Source organism: Chlorocebus sabaeus, chromosome X (assembly GCF_047675955.1).
Source record: "Chlorocebus sabaeus isolate Y175 chromosome X, mChlSab1.0.hap1, whole genome shotgun sequence".
Lineage (NCBI taxonomy): Eukaryota > Metazoa > Chordata > Mammalia > Primates > Cercopithecidae > Chlorocebus > Chlorocebus sabaeus.
The window spans coordinates 15,910,844-15,926,304 of record NC_132933.1 but is presented as its reverse complement, the minus strand read 5'-3'; the positions used below and the strand labels follow the sequence as shown (position 1 = coordinate 15,926,304).

Genomic DNA, 15,461 nt, shown 5'->3' with positions numbered 1-15,461 from the left:
GAACAAGACCCTATCTCAAAAACAAAACAAAACAAAACAAAACAAAACAAAACAAAACAGGAGACTGTAAATTTAGGCCTGAGAAAACCTGTGAGGGCTGGAGAGAAAGGAAATAAAATCAGTATCTTGAAGGGATATCTCTACCCCCATGTTCATTGTAGGTTTATTCACAATAGCCAAGATATGGTCACAACCTAGTATCCATCAACAGATAAATGGATAAAGAAAATGTGGTATATATACACAATGGAATATTATTCACCATTAACAAAAATCATGCCATTTGTAACAAAATGAATGAACCCAGAGGACAGTTATGCTAAGTGACACAGAAAGGCAAATACTATATGGTCTCACTTATATGTGGAATCCTAGAAAAGCTGAATCCTAGAAACAGAGAGAACAGCGGTTTCCAGAGATAAGGGGGTGAGATGGGAAAATAATCAAATGGCACAAATTTTCAGATAAAAGATGAACAAGTTCTGGGGCTCTAACATACACCATGGGTGATATTAGATGAATTAATTTGATTGTGATAATCATTACACAATATATATGTATATCAAATCATCACATTGCACTGCACACTTTGAATTTATACAATCTTTATTTGTCAATTAAATACTTCAAAACAATTTTTCAAAAAAGAAAACTCGTTAGGGAATGTGCACACACCTAGACTTCAGCATAAAGGCAACTGGATGTGGCAAGTCTGGTGTTTTCAAATAGCACCGTCTAGATAAAGAAATGTAAGGAAATAACTACTTTAAAAGTCAGGATAATGGTTATTTCAGAAGGAGAGAAGGTTTTTGACTGGGAGAGGGACGTGGAAGGACTTCTGGGGTGGCTGACAAAGCCCTACTGCTTGATCTGGATAGTGATTTCAAGTATGTTTGCCTTGTAATATTGTATTAAGTTACACACGTTTGTTTTTTTAATCCTTGTCTCATTTTGCAATAAAAAAGCTAAAAAGGAAAGGAAAAAAAAAACACACACACACACATTCTTTTGCCACTATATAGGCCATCCAGGGCAGAGACAAAAAGATGAGGAAAGAAGTTATTACCTCAAGATGAAAGATGATGAGGGCCAGGCCCAGAGCAAGAATAATAGGAGTAAGAAGAATGAAATAAACCCATTGGTGAAGCATCTTGAGAATAGGCTGCCACAGACTTCCAGAGGGCTTTAGTAGGAGCAGGCTTAAAGAAGAAGATAGAGAGTGATTTCAAATTTGGACATACTGAGTATGAGATGTCTTTGGGATTTCAAATACTACTTTCCCCCTGCTCATTTTAATGTATGGCTTTCCTTTGTCTTGGTACACATCTCTCAATAGTAATACTCTATTTCCTACCATTTACAATTCAATTCATGTGTTTGGCTTTCAAATGGGATACAATGAGGAGGAGGAGGTAGTTCTTGATGTAATGAGGCAAAACTTGGAAAACAAAGGAGGAAGATGGTTAAAAGAAATGTGTTAGTAGTAAAAGACAGAAGTAAAGGAGATCATATTCCATGTGAACCACTCCACTGAAAGGGAAGAAAGGATATAGAACTGAAGAGCTACTGGGTCAGATTCCCCACCTGATCAGCAAAAATCAAGGGAAGGGGGATACATCATGCACTCGCCTTATTTTCACATCTGGGACTTTCTTAAGTTAGCTATATGTAATCTAAAGGAGAATTATAATAGAAATTTGAAAGTAAGAGAGATGGGTAAATAAGACAGACAAGAAAAGGTATTCCACACCAGGTTAGCACACAATGGAGAAGCAAGTAATTTTGCTTATCTGCAAGTCATAGCCAACTGTCCTTACTTGGAACAAAAGACAGATATAAGCAACTGTGTGTTAGATTAATTACAGTTTGGGACACAGCACTCCAGGTCCGTAGAGCCGGGTTGCTATGGCCCATAATTTAACAAATGCATGAACAACTGACTTTGATAACATTCAATGGAAATATTAAGATGTTACCCTCAGAGTCCTGCTTCTATTGCATAATAAAAGAAATCTAGCTACCATTTATTGAGTACTTACTCTGTCCCAGGCACAGTCTAAACCTTCAGCATCCATTATCTGATTGAAACCTCACAGCAAGCCCATGAGGTAGGTGCCATTAATCATCACCACATTACAAATAAGGAAACTTGCATGCCTTCAAGTAGTAGCTCTAGGGAAACAAGATATGAGGAAGACTGCATAGAGCGGACTTGGGCCTGGGCTAAAGGGAACGCCTGCCTCATACATGGTTCAACCCAGGCCACCAGAGTAGAGTATTTCATAGGGAGTATGGGCTATATCTCTAGTTGCTGATATAGAGTGATTTTTTTCTGGCCTTATCCTCAGCATGTTTATCTCCTACCACTGCAACATGCGGCAGTGGTAGGTGGCTGGTAGCAATTCTAAGATTTGGGATCCCAGCCAGCTCTCTGTTTCTTTCCATCAGAAATATAACCAACATCTGGCAGAGTCAGCAAACGTCAAGATGTATGGGTCTCCACTAATTCATACATTACAAACTGGCTTCTCAAAATTGGTCAAATTCCATTACAGAATTACAGTTCAGCTGCACTGAATACTAAATACATATGAGCCATTAGCTGAGACTTTGAAATCTCTTTGCGTTATGGAAATTTCTATTCTGGTAGTAGTTGTTGCATGAGATTTTATCTTTATCACACTTTTCCTGGCAGCAGTAAAATTCCATTTCCATCAACTATTTCCTCTCAAGAAAGTCTCTCAGGAAATACTCAAAACATTGTTCAACAAAGTTCTCAAATATGAATCATTTTTAACTGCCAGGAAGACACTCCTTTCCCCCACTGTTTTGCATCATAATAGGCTTTCTCTAAAATGACAGCTTTGGGGGAAGATATACTTATTTGGGGGAAAAAGACATTTATTAACTACAGTGTAAATCCTTTATTCTTCTCCCTCTATGGCTTTGTTTAAGCAGTTCCCTCTGCCTCAACTACCTTCTCCCCAGATCTGCCTGTCCAAGCCCTACCAATGCATTCATTCAAACAAACATTTCCTGAGTACCTAACAGATTTTTGGTCCTGTAATAGGTGGTAGGGGTAGAAATCAAATAAATGTATTAAAAATATGTCAGGTAAAGATTACAGTATAATCATGGCAGGACATGGGATCATGATGGACATTCTGAGATTTTCCTTCAATGAAAAGTTTTTTGGAAGAAAAAACATTTACAGCTGGCCCTTTAAGGACAAGCAGGAGGAATTCAATGAAAGACAGAAGTAATTTATGGCAGCCAAGAAGAGGCCAAGAGGAGGCAACTCAAGGATCTCCAACTACAAGGAGCACAACTGATTAGGGACCCTATCTGCCTCAGAAATTCATCCTAGTGTCTGTACTAAGTCACATCCAAAGGGGTGCTCCCAACCAATCACTGAGTATAGCAGGGATACCAAAGCAGACTGCTGCTGGAAGTTGCAAGACTCCACTAACAGCTGACTTTGGACTCCCCAATAGCTTTTCTGAATCTTCTTTAGACTGCAGAGCAGTCTGGAAACCTTCTGCCTAACCAGCTCTCCCCATCCCCTTCACTAGGGCTCAGACTTGCATGAAGGACTAATGGCACTCTCAGCCTTCTCAGCCCCCTCACCATTGTCTGTTCCACATGCGTTTTCCCCTAATAAACCGTTGCCAATTTAATCCTGTGTGTGTTTTTCAGAGGACCCAGATTAATACAGCATTCTATACAAAGGGCTCAGCATAAATAAATACCCAGAGGTATGAAAAATCATGATGGGTTCTAAGCACCCCAAGGAGTGGAATGTGCCTGGAGCAAGCTGTGGAAGTGTAGAAGCAGCTGGGTCGAATCAGAGGAGGCCTTGTATGTCCTGATAAGAAATTTCAACTTGGTCCTATGAGAAACAGGAGCCACTAGAAAGTTTTAAGCAAGGAAAAGGCATGTTTTCAAAAAACTGTTCTGCTGGCAGAATGAAGGATGGACAGGACAAAGCAGAAATTGGAAGCACCTCTATGTATGCTCCCATCTTGTCTGCTAGCTTGTGAGGTCCTGAAGGATGAAATCATATTTTTTGCTTGTTTTGCTTTAATCTTAGAATAGTGTTTAACACAAAGTAGCTACTCAAGAGACCTCACTAAATCTACAAGGTCGGGCCTCACCTCATGGCCCAACATTTTAGTTAAAGCCACTCAAAAGTTTCATGAAGCCTGGTCATTCCTGCTTGGACACTGGAACCCTCTCCAGTCAATCTAGAAAGAGATGGTTATGTGTATGAAGGGTAGAAGAAACTACTCCCAAACTTTGCCTCTTGCCGACTGGTTATTTCATGAACTCCTTTGAAGATAGGCATCTAATCACATTTGTTGATCCTAACTGTGGGACAAAGGTAGTCATTAGACATTTAGTTTTTGAATGTTTGCCAAATCAATGAAATTTAGAGAGCCAGATCAAGCTCAAGGCCCACAGGTCTAATCCAAAGAACATAAACAAAAATCAGAATCGGCTTCTGAATACCGACTCACTGTCCAATGACGACCTTCGGGAAAATGTAGCCTTATTTTTTCATCATAAGGTGGCAATAAGACCTACCCTAAAATGATGTACAAACTAAGGTGAAAATGAAGTAAGAAGATGTGGCCACTGTAATTTGAAAACAGTAAAATAAATTTTACGAATTGAATATACAATTGGGGAAAATAGACAAATCAAAGCTATCAAAACCTAAATATCACCCTAACACAAAGACATGTTGGACTTTTGAATAAATATGAGAAACATAACTTATTTATTACACTGTGACATCAGCTTGCTAAGAAAGGTCATAATTAACCACAAAGTCTACAATAAAACTCTCTAAGTTTAACATATTTACTTAACGACTTCATGGCTACAAGGAAAGCATACTGATTACCAATTCTGATTTTCAAAAGTATCAAGGGATGGTGTGGTATTATCAAAAAATTGTCAAGATACAATTTTCATGTGTCAAGCAGCACTTTTGGCTGGAAGGGTACTTCTATGAAGTCAAATAATCATGTGAACCAATTCCCAGAAGGCTACTGATTGGTAGAGTTGGAGTTAACAGCCCTCCCAAGGTCCAAGGCACTGAGAGTGTGATGCCCTTTCTCAGACTCATTCTCATCTCCCTGACTTGACTAATGAAACACACAGAAGCTCTTGGGTCCTGCATATTTTGACTTGAGGAGGAGTGAAAAGTAGAGAACACAATGTATTTACTAAATCAGTTTGCAAATTTAGAAAATTTTAAAAAGTACTGCTGAGCTGAGTGCAGTGACTCCCGCCTGTAATCCCAGCACTTTGAGAGATGCCCAGGAGGGAGGATTGCCTGAGGTCAGGAGTTCAAGACCAGCCTGGGTAGCATAGTGAGACCTCATCAAAATAAAAAATAAAATAGAGTATTCCTGAATGCTCTGGACTTTCCTACTGGTTTGGAAGTGGTTATCAAAAGAACTAGACAAACATCTATAGAAATCATTCTAAGTCTCTTTTGGCATCTTCCAAAACCAGATTATTTCCATTTACAAAATACATTTAATGGTAGGAAATCAATAATGATGACAGTAATGGACACCACTAAATTCAGGACATTCTATGTGAGACATTTTACATATACTATCTGCATTCCTCACAACTCAATGTAAATGTTTTACATTTCAAATTTTTAAAACATGAGGCTCAGAGAGACAAATGTGCCACAAATCAAGTAAATGGCAAAGCTGAGATACAAATCACAGTATCTAAAAGCCCAGATTTTAGATGGCAATGAAAGGTGGGAGGGCTTTTCTCTCCTCTCAATTTCTACCTCACTCTCCCAATTCCTGTCCTTCCCTCCCCTTCCTCCGTCTCTCTCACACAAACCCAAACACACGCACGCACATACCCACTTCCAAAGAGAGGCAATACCATACAGTGAGCTAATAACGGTTTAATCCAAAACACCTGCATTTAAATTCTGACCCTGCCATTTACTAGCTCCAAGACTGGGTGGTACAAATTGTTTCATGGACCTCACTTTCCACCAAGTGAAATTAAATAAACATACACAGTGTCTAGTACATACTATTTTTGTTACGTTTCTCCTCACTCACTTTTGATAGCCTAAAAGACCAAATGAAGAGGAAGCAAAAACATGTTACCTGTATTGTATGCTAAGCAAGAGAGCACTTCCCTTAGGATGGAAAAATTTCTATGACTTATAAAACACACATATGATTAAGGAATTGCTACCTACTTCATGTCATTTATCCATGATTTTTATCCATAAAATACATGAGAATAATCTATTATTGCCATGTGGAATTTAGACTAGGAATGCAAGAATAGTTCAGCATTCATACGTCAAACACAATGCCATTCACAGTTATCAGCAGCCTAACTAACAGAAAAATCTGTATGACTATTTCTATAGGTACAGAAAAAGTGCAACACTCATTCAGCAGCCCTTCATTATTTAAAAACAACAACAACAACTCAGCTAACTAGAAATCAAAGGAAACTTCCTCAGCCTGATAAAGAGCATCTATGAAAAACTTACAGCTAACTCATGCTTAATAATAAAACACAAAATGATTTCCCCCTATGATCAGGAAGAAGGCAAGGAATCCACTCTTACCACTCCTACTCAACATCATATTGGATAAAACTCCTAGCTAATGCAATAAGATACAGAAAAAAAATAACGATACTTACAGATGGGAGAGAAAAAATAATACTGCCTTTATTCACAGAAAACGTAATTATATAAAAGAATCTACAAGAAACTACTAGATATAATTAGTGACTGGCAAAGTTGAAGAATATAAGATCAATATATAAAATTTTTTTTTCCTTGCCTTGCTATAAAAAAAATCAATTATATTTTTATACACAACAGTGAAGAACAGGAAAATGAAATTTTTAAAAGCACTAGTTGCGGCCAAGCGCGGCAGCTCATGCCTGTAATCCTAGCACTTTGGGAGGCCAAGGTGGGCAGATCACGAGGTCAAGAGATCGAGGCCATCCCAGCCAACATGGTGAAACCCTGTCTCTACTAAAAATACAAAAATTAGCTGGGCGTGGTGGCGCACACCTGTAATCCCAGCTACTCGGGAGGCTGAGGCAGGAGAATTGCTTGATCGCTTGAATCCAGGAGGTGGAGGTTGCAGTGAGCTGAGGTTGTGCCACTGCACTCCAGCCTGGCAACAGAGCAAGACGCACAAGTTACAACAGCACCAAGAAACATGTCATACTGAGGGATCAATCTCACAAAGTATTGTAAGTATTATAAGATTTGTACGTTGAAAAGTATCAAAAACACTGACGAGAGAAATCAAAGACTTCATTGCAGAGATACACTGTGTTCAGGGATCAGAAGACTCAATATCATCAGTATTGCAATACTCCTCCAAATTGATCTACAGATTTTAATTCACAGCAAAAAAATCCCAAGTTTCTTTTTCAAAAATTTATAAAGTAACTCTAAAATTATATGGAAAAAATAATTTAGGATAACCTAAACAATTTTGTAAAAAAAAAAGTTGGAGTACTCTTTTGATTTCAAGAGATTTCAAGACTTACAATAAAGCTATAATTTTCTAGATAGCACGGTATTGGCTAAAGGGTAACACAGATCAATGAAACAAAATAAAAATTCCAGAAACTGATCCACACACATATGGTCAATTAATTTTTCACAAGGATGCCAAGTTAATTCAATAGACAAAGTACAGTTTCTTCATCTTATCAACAAATGACGCTGGAACAATTAATTAGACATATCTATATTCAAAAAATGAATCTCAACCTGTATCTTGCACTATACATAAAAGTCAACTGGAAATGGATCATAGACTGAAATGTAAACCCTAAAGCTATAAAATTTCTAGAAAAAATAGAACCAAATCTTCATGATCCTGAGTTGGGCAATTGTTTCTTAGATAGGACAGAAAAATCATTAACCATAAAATAAAATACTGAGGCCAGGCACAGTGGCTCACGCTTGTAATCTCAGCCCTCTGGGAGGCCAAGGTGGGAGGATCTCTTCAGGAGTTTGAGACCAGCCAGGGCAACATGGTAAAACCCTGTTTCTACAAAAAAAAAAAAAAAACACAAAAAATTAGCTGGGCATGCTGGTGCACATCTATAGTACCAAGTATTTGGGAGGCTGAGGTAAGAGGATTGCTTGAGTTCAGGAGGCCAAGGCAGCAGTGAGCCATGATTGAACCACTGCTCTCCAGCCTGGGTGACAGAGCAAGACCCTGTCTGAAAAAAAAAAGACAAGACAAGACTGAAAAATTGAACTTCAATCAAAACTGAAAACTACTACTCTTGGGCTGGAGGTGGTGGCTCACGCCTGTAATCTCGGCAGTTTGGGAGGCCGACTTGGGGCAATTGCCTGAGCTCAGGAGTTCGCGACCAGCCTGGGCAACACGGTGAAACTCCGTCTCTACTAAAATACAAAAAATTAGCCAGGCGTGGTAGTGTGCACCTGTAGTCCCAGCTACTCAGAAGGCTGAGGTAGGAGAATTGCTTGAATCCAGGAGGCGGAGGTTGTAGTGAGCTGAAATTGCGCCACTGCACTCCAGCCTGGGTGATAGAGCAAGACTCCGTCTCCAAAAAAAAAAAAACAAAAAAAACAAAAACAAAAAAAACACTACTGCTCTTTGAAACATACTATTTAAAAAGTAAAAAGACAAACCACAGACTGGGAAAAACATTTGCAAAACGTATCTGATGAGGGACCAGTAGCCAGAATGTATAAAGAACACTCAAAGCTGTATTTTTTTTATACAGTCTCGCTCTATTGCCCAGGCTGGAGTGCAATAGTGCCATCTCAGATCACTGCAACCTCCGCCTCCTGGGTTCAAGTGATTCTCCTACCTCAGCCTCCCAAGTAGATGGGATTACAGGCACCCGCCACAATGTCCAGCTAATTTTTGTATTTTTGTAGAGATGGGGTTTCACCATGTTGGCCAGGATGATCTCGGACTCCTGAGCTCAAGTAATCCACCCACCTTAGCCTCCCAAAGTGCTGGGATTACAGGCGTTAGCCACTGCGCCCAGCCCAAAGCTGTATAATTTTTTAAAACCCTGCCAAATAAAAAAAAAAATGTTAAGACACTTGTTCAAAATCATTAGTCATTAGAAAAAATGCAGAATAAAATTACAATGAGACATTACCATTCACCTACCAGAATGGCTAAAGTTTTAAAAGACAGACAATAACAATATTGGTGAGCATATGGAGCAAACGCAACCTTGTATGTTGCTGTTAGGAAACAAAAATGGTATAGTCAACTTTGAAATATAGTTTAGCAGCTTAATATATAAAGTTAAATACATACTTTTCATACTACCCAGTCATCTCACTTCTATATATTTACCGAAAACAAGACATACGCCTACACAGAAACCTGAACACAATTTTTTTCCTTTTTTTTTGGATATAGGGTCTTACTCTGCTGCCCAGGCTAGAGTACAGTGGCACAATCTCAGCACACTGCAACCTCCGCCTCTCAGGTTCATGCGATTCTCATGCCTCAGTCTCCGAGTAGCTGGGACTACAGGCACGCACCGCCACACACAGCTAATTTTTGTATTTTTAGTAGAGACGAGGTTTCACCATTTTGGCCAGGCTGGTCTCAAATTCCTGACCTCAAGTAACCTGCTCACCTTGGCCTCCCAAAGTGCTGGGATTACAGGTGTGAGCCACCATGCCCGGCCTGAACACAAATATTTACAGCACCTTTATTTATAACCACCAAACTACATTTGGACTGTTTTCACAGTTACTGGTGAATGGATACACAAATCAGCTACTGGTGAATGGATACACAAATTGTAGTGTTATCTATTTAGTGGAATTCTGATCAGCAATGAAAGGCAGCAAACTGGATAAATGCAAGGACATAGATGACTCTCAAAAGAATTATACCAAGTAAAACAAGCCAGACTCAAAGGCTATCTATTTTGATCCCATTTATATGAAATTCTAGAAACGATAAAACTGTAAGGGACAGAAATCAGATTAATGGTTGCCAGGGGTTGTCAGTTTAGGGAGGGGATTGACTACAAAGGAGCATGAGGGAAATTTTTAGGTGACAGAAAATTCTATTATTTTGATTTCAGTGGTGATTATAATTTATATAATTTTGTCAAAATTCATCAATTTTTACATACCTAAAAAGGGTGAATTTTACTGTATGTAAATTATACCTCAATAATTCTCAAGAAAAACGTTGTGTTAAAAAAGTAACAACCTCAGAAAGAGCCAACTATTTTAGGCAGAGATCTACAACTAATTTGAACTGAAAAGGTTGATTTCTGATTATAAATTTAAGATCATGATTAAAACACAGGAAGATATGCAGGGCAGATAAAGTTCATGAAAGTTGTGTATGTGTCTTTCACTGTTAATTGATATAAATTGTGTAAAAAGGGGCTCTGGTAAGAAGGTGAGAAAGGCATAATTAAGAACCAAAATACCTCATTTGGTATTTATTCAAAACAGGCTGACAACAGAATAAATGGCCATAATTGTCCTTACAAATTGCTTGAGTTTGTAGATGACTCATTCAAAGAACTGCCTAAGGAGACAGGAACCTATTCAAGTACTAATTCTCCTCACTTCACAACCACTCTTAGAAGAGAAGGGGTGAAATATTTTTATTCTATGCAATTTCTACCTCTTGATCAGAGCTCTGAAAAGACACAGTAGAAGCTTATCTTGGCAGCAGAGACAACAGGGTGGGAGAAGATCAGGAGTTTTCTAAAACCCTAAAGGGCTTTTCTCTCTGTTTTGGCAGGCAGGTAAGGCTTATCCAGTAGTGGATAAGCCAGTGTGCATGGTTCTGGCTTTGCAAGGAGCTGTGGTCAAAACAGTGTGGTTTTGTGTGGTGGCTCACACCTCTAATCCCAACACTTTGGGAGGCTGAGGCAGGAGGATTCCTTGAAGCCAGGACTTTGAGACCAGCCTAGGTAACAAAACAAGACCTCATCTCTACAAAAAATAAAAAACAAAAAAGCCAGGCATGGTGGAACATGCCTGTGGTTCCAGCTACTTGGGAGGCTGAGGTGGAAGGATCGCTTGAGCCTAAAAGTTCAAAGCTTCAGTGAGCCATGAAAATGCCACTGTACTTCACCCTGGGTGACAGTGTCAGAACCCATCTCTAAATGAAACAAAACAGTGATAGGATTCATTTAAGTACCATTATCAGAGCCCCAAGGAAGAACTAAATTGAAAAACAGACTACAGAAACTTGTATTTATTCACTCGTTCCTTCATCTATTCATCCAACAATTATTTATTGACTGCCCACTCTGGGCCAGGCTCTGTGTTAAACTGAAGGCATAAAGATAACATGGACTGAAGTAGTTTACAATCTTCTGGTGGACAGGAGCGGGGGGTGTATAAAGTGCAATAGCATCCAACAGGCTGGAGTACACCTTAACAGAAGAGGAAAATTAGACTTGTGATTTTTTTCTCCATATACCATTTTCTATCAAGTTCTCAGTGCCCCAGAGTTCACCAGGAAATCAAAAATGGCAACCACTCCAGGCAGTGGGAACAGCACATGCAAAAGAAGTACAGGCAAGCACAGTGTAGCCAGGAAACTTCATGAAGTTCTAGGGTACTAAGAACCTGATGGAAAATAGTATGTAATAAAACTGGAGAGGTAGGCATGAATCAGAAAGGTCGAAAGCTTCGTGAGTTATGCCAAGGAGTTAGATATCCTTGTGGGGTGTGGGGTAAACAATGGGCAGCCTATGAATAGGGGAGAAACAAATCAAGATTTACATAAAGATGATTCTAAAAGCAAGTCAGAGATTGGTCAAAAAAAATAAAAGAAGAAGGAGGAGGAGGAGCAGGAGGAGAAGAAGGAGAAGGAGGAGGAGAAGGAGAAGGAGAAGGAGAAGGAGAAAGATGAGGAGTTTCCTGTACTTTAGCTGAAAAGCTGGTGGTGGACTAGAAAGTTGGTGTTAACTAATGGGTACTAGTTTAACACCTGAGTGACGAAATAATCTGTACAGCAAGTCCCCATAATGTAAGTTTAACTATATAACAAACCTACACATGTACCCCTGAACTTAAAATGAAAGTTAAGTTAAAAAGAGAAAGTTGGTGTTAACTGGAATGGCAGAAAGCCCTCCAGGAACCACCCTTGAGTCATGCAGAGAAAATGACCCATTCTCCTGCCCAATGTATATCTCTAGCTAGCCATCATGATTGTTTATTCTCTACCCCAACTGGACTAGCAGCTTCCTAGAAACTGGAATGCTCTCTCTCACTCACACACACACGCATGCACACTCATACCCCCATTGCCTAGCTAAAGGTAGATGTTTAGTAACTGTGCAGACATTAAGGAATGAGTGAACAAATAAATGAATGCACTGATGGTTTTGGCACAAGAAACCAATTGAGAGGTACTGCAAAATGCAATTGATGGGATGTCTTGGGAGTTACCAAGCTATCCGTCTGATGGAAAGTTGAAGTATGAGCTTCCGAGAGTCTGTTTCAACATGAAGTTGTCACGACTCTAGTTCTCCCTTGCCCCTAATTAATTTTTTTAAGACAGGGTCTCACTCTGTTGCCCAGGCTGGAGTGTAGTCTCAGCGCACTGCAACCTCCACCTCCCGGGTTCAAAAAATTCTCATGCCTCAACCTCACAAGGCTCTGAGATTACAGGCGCACACCACCACACTCGGCTAATTTTTCTACTTTTAATAGAGATGGGATTTCACCTTGTTGGCCAGGCTGGTCTCCAATTCCTGACCTCATGTGATCCGCTCGGCCTTCCAAATTGCTGGGATTACAGGCGTGAGCTACTGCACCCGGCCTAGTAATAGATTTTTAAAATAAAGGCTCCAGAGAAAGAAAACTATTGATTTTCATAATTAAGCTATTGAAGGCAGACAGCATGACAGATCAAAGGAGGACAGAACGTCAGGTGCTTGAAGGTGGACCCAGAAGCAAGGCCTAGGAGGAAATCCAAGTGACAAGAGCACATTACTAGAAAAGACAGTGCAGCAACAACCAAAGGTCCAGGCAGGTGAGCAGTGAGCATCAGGATACTCAGCAAGGTAAAAGCAGACAGAATATAACATCAGGGAAATCTGGTCAAAAGGCAGTTAGTGGGTGAGCATCAATAACACCAGGACTGGGCAACAAAGACCCAACCACAGGTATGGGTCTAGGCAGAGCTTAAGTTCTCTAGAGGCTTAGCTAAAAGAAAACATGTTCCCACCTTTGGAGTTATTGAGGTACCAACCATTGTACCCACAAAAGGACTTCACAGGGGATAAACAGAGTAAGGACCAGTTTCTGGCCCAGAAATACAAGGGCTAGTCTTAATCACAACAAGCCAGGTAGCAGCAGTCTTACAAAAACATGACCACACAAAGTCAGAACGATACTAGCAAACATGCTGAACTGCTGAGCTAGCAGCCTGAGGTTCCCAAAATTCTCTCTAACTCAAGACAGGCTGAGATTCAAAGCCTCATTCAGGGCTGACCTGCCCCAGCTCTGTCCATTGGAAAGCCATGTAGACACAGAAGCCAACAGGCCCACACAATCTCCCCAACATCAGAGAGTATGAGGCACGCCTCTAATTTCAAAAGAGGTGCTCAAAAAATACCGGTGGAAGAGAATAAGAGTCTGTCATACAGAAAGCAAGGAGAAGAGGAATATGGAATCCAGTATACAGAGATCTTTCTCTGTACATTTACTCCATTCACAACTACTTTTAGGAATGTTTGCCCCCCAGGCTGGAGTGCAAGTGGGGCAATCTCGGCTCACTGCAACCTTTGCCTCCCAGGCTCAAGCAATTCTCGTGCCTCAGCCTCTTGAGTAGCTGGGACTACAGGAGCATGCCACTACGCCTGGCTAATTTTTGGGGGGTTTTTTGTTTGTTTGCTTGCTTTTTTACTACAGACAGGGTTTCACCATGTTGGCCAGGCTGGTCTCGAACTCCTGACCTCAAGTGATCCACCTGCCTCAGCCTCCCAAAGTGCTGGGATTACAGGCGTGAGCCACCAGGCCTGGCCAAAAATGCTTATCTTGAAAAGCTCTATAGCCCATGGGTATCATCTAGAAATCTATTCATGTTCACATTTCACATATTTTATTCATTCTCATATTTGTAGTCATATCTAGAAAAAATATGACACCAGGTTAAGATCATGTCCCCAACTATATATGAAACGTTTTGTGGGAAAATCAGATTCCTCTTACATTTTTATGTAATGCACCTTATCATGAGCCTAACAGGTAATTGGGAAGACAGTCAATATTGCTACTCTCTTTTCCCATTCTGAGCCACAGATTTAGACAGTCTTAAGGGGTTTAAGCAATGCTCTGGCCTTTTCACTCTCACTGTACAGATGAAAATCTGAGGACCATTGAGAAAGTTACATAACAAACTACAAAAAAATAATTGCACAACAAACTAGTGGCAGAGCCAGCAAAGAAACCCAGATCTGTGTCCCTTCCATGTTTGCAGTATCACCAAATCTGGTAGAGATACCTGTCATAAGGAAGTTAGATCCAGTAAAACGTATTTACTCATAATTATTAACTCTTCCCAACGAGCTCTTATATACAGCCCAACAGAAAATCTGCTCTTTCCATTCACACAGATGATCGATCCTTGATACGACAGAATGGAAATCCACCACAGCTTACACAATTTAGATTCTCTAACTCCAAAGCAAAAGAAGGCCTCAAGCAACAGTATTTGATTATGAGATTTTGCTGCTGGGAAGAATTAATCAAATTCATCCTAGAGGCTCATCTGCTGCATGACATACTCATATCTCGATATTGAAACTCCCTAGCAAATTTCAACACAAGATGTGATGGTGACTTCTTTTCCTAGTACTTTCTGATCTTCATCTGTTACCTTGACTAGCATTTGAAGGAATGAAAATGTATCACACAATCTTTTGTATTTATATTAAAGCTAGGAGGATAGAAAGGGTCTCATTTAGGGACATACTTTTCACCGCTACTTATGAATATGAAGTAAGTGAAAAAGACAAATACCACATGTTCTCATTCATATGTGAGAGCTACAAAAATGGATCTCATGAAGATAGACGGTAGACTGGTAGTTTTCAGAGAAAGGGTTGGGGGGAAGGGAGGATGAAGAGAGGTTAATGGGTACAAACATACACTTAGAAGAATAAGACCTAGTGTTTGATAGATCAGTAGAGTGACTATAGTTAACAATAATCTACTGTATATTTCAAAATACCTAAAAAGAAGATTCCAAATGTTTCCAGCAAAAAAAAAGAGATATATGTTTAAGGTGATGGATATCCCAATTACTCTGATTTGAGCATTACACATTTTATGAATGTATCAAAATATTATAGGTATCCCAAAATATGTACATCTATTATGTATCAATAAAAAATAATAAAAAACTAAAATTACTGAAGAGGTGAGAAAATCTAATAACTGGTAA

The 15,461-nt window shown here is 39.6% G+C and overlaps 1 protein-coding gene and 1 pseudogene across 6 annotated transcripts in view; one reads left to right on the top strand and one right to left on the bottom strand.

Annotated features, from left to right (window-relative positions):
• Positions 1-15,461, bottom strand: part of ATP11C (ATPase phospholipid transporting 11C (ATP11C blood group)) — a 202,657-nt gene that overhangs the window by 150,296 nt on the left and 36,900 nt on the right. The gene's annotated exons all lie outside the window — the stretch shown is intronic.
• LOC119621016 (U6atac minor spliceosomal RNA) lies at positions 6,155-6,272 on the top strand (annotated as a pseudogene).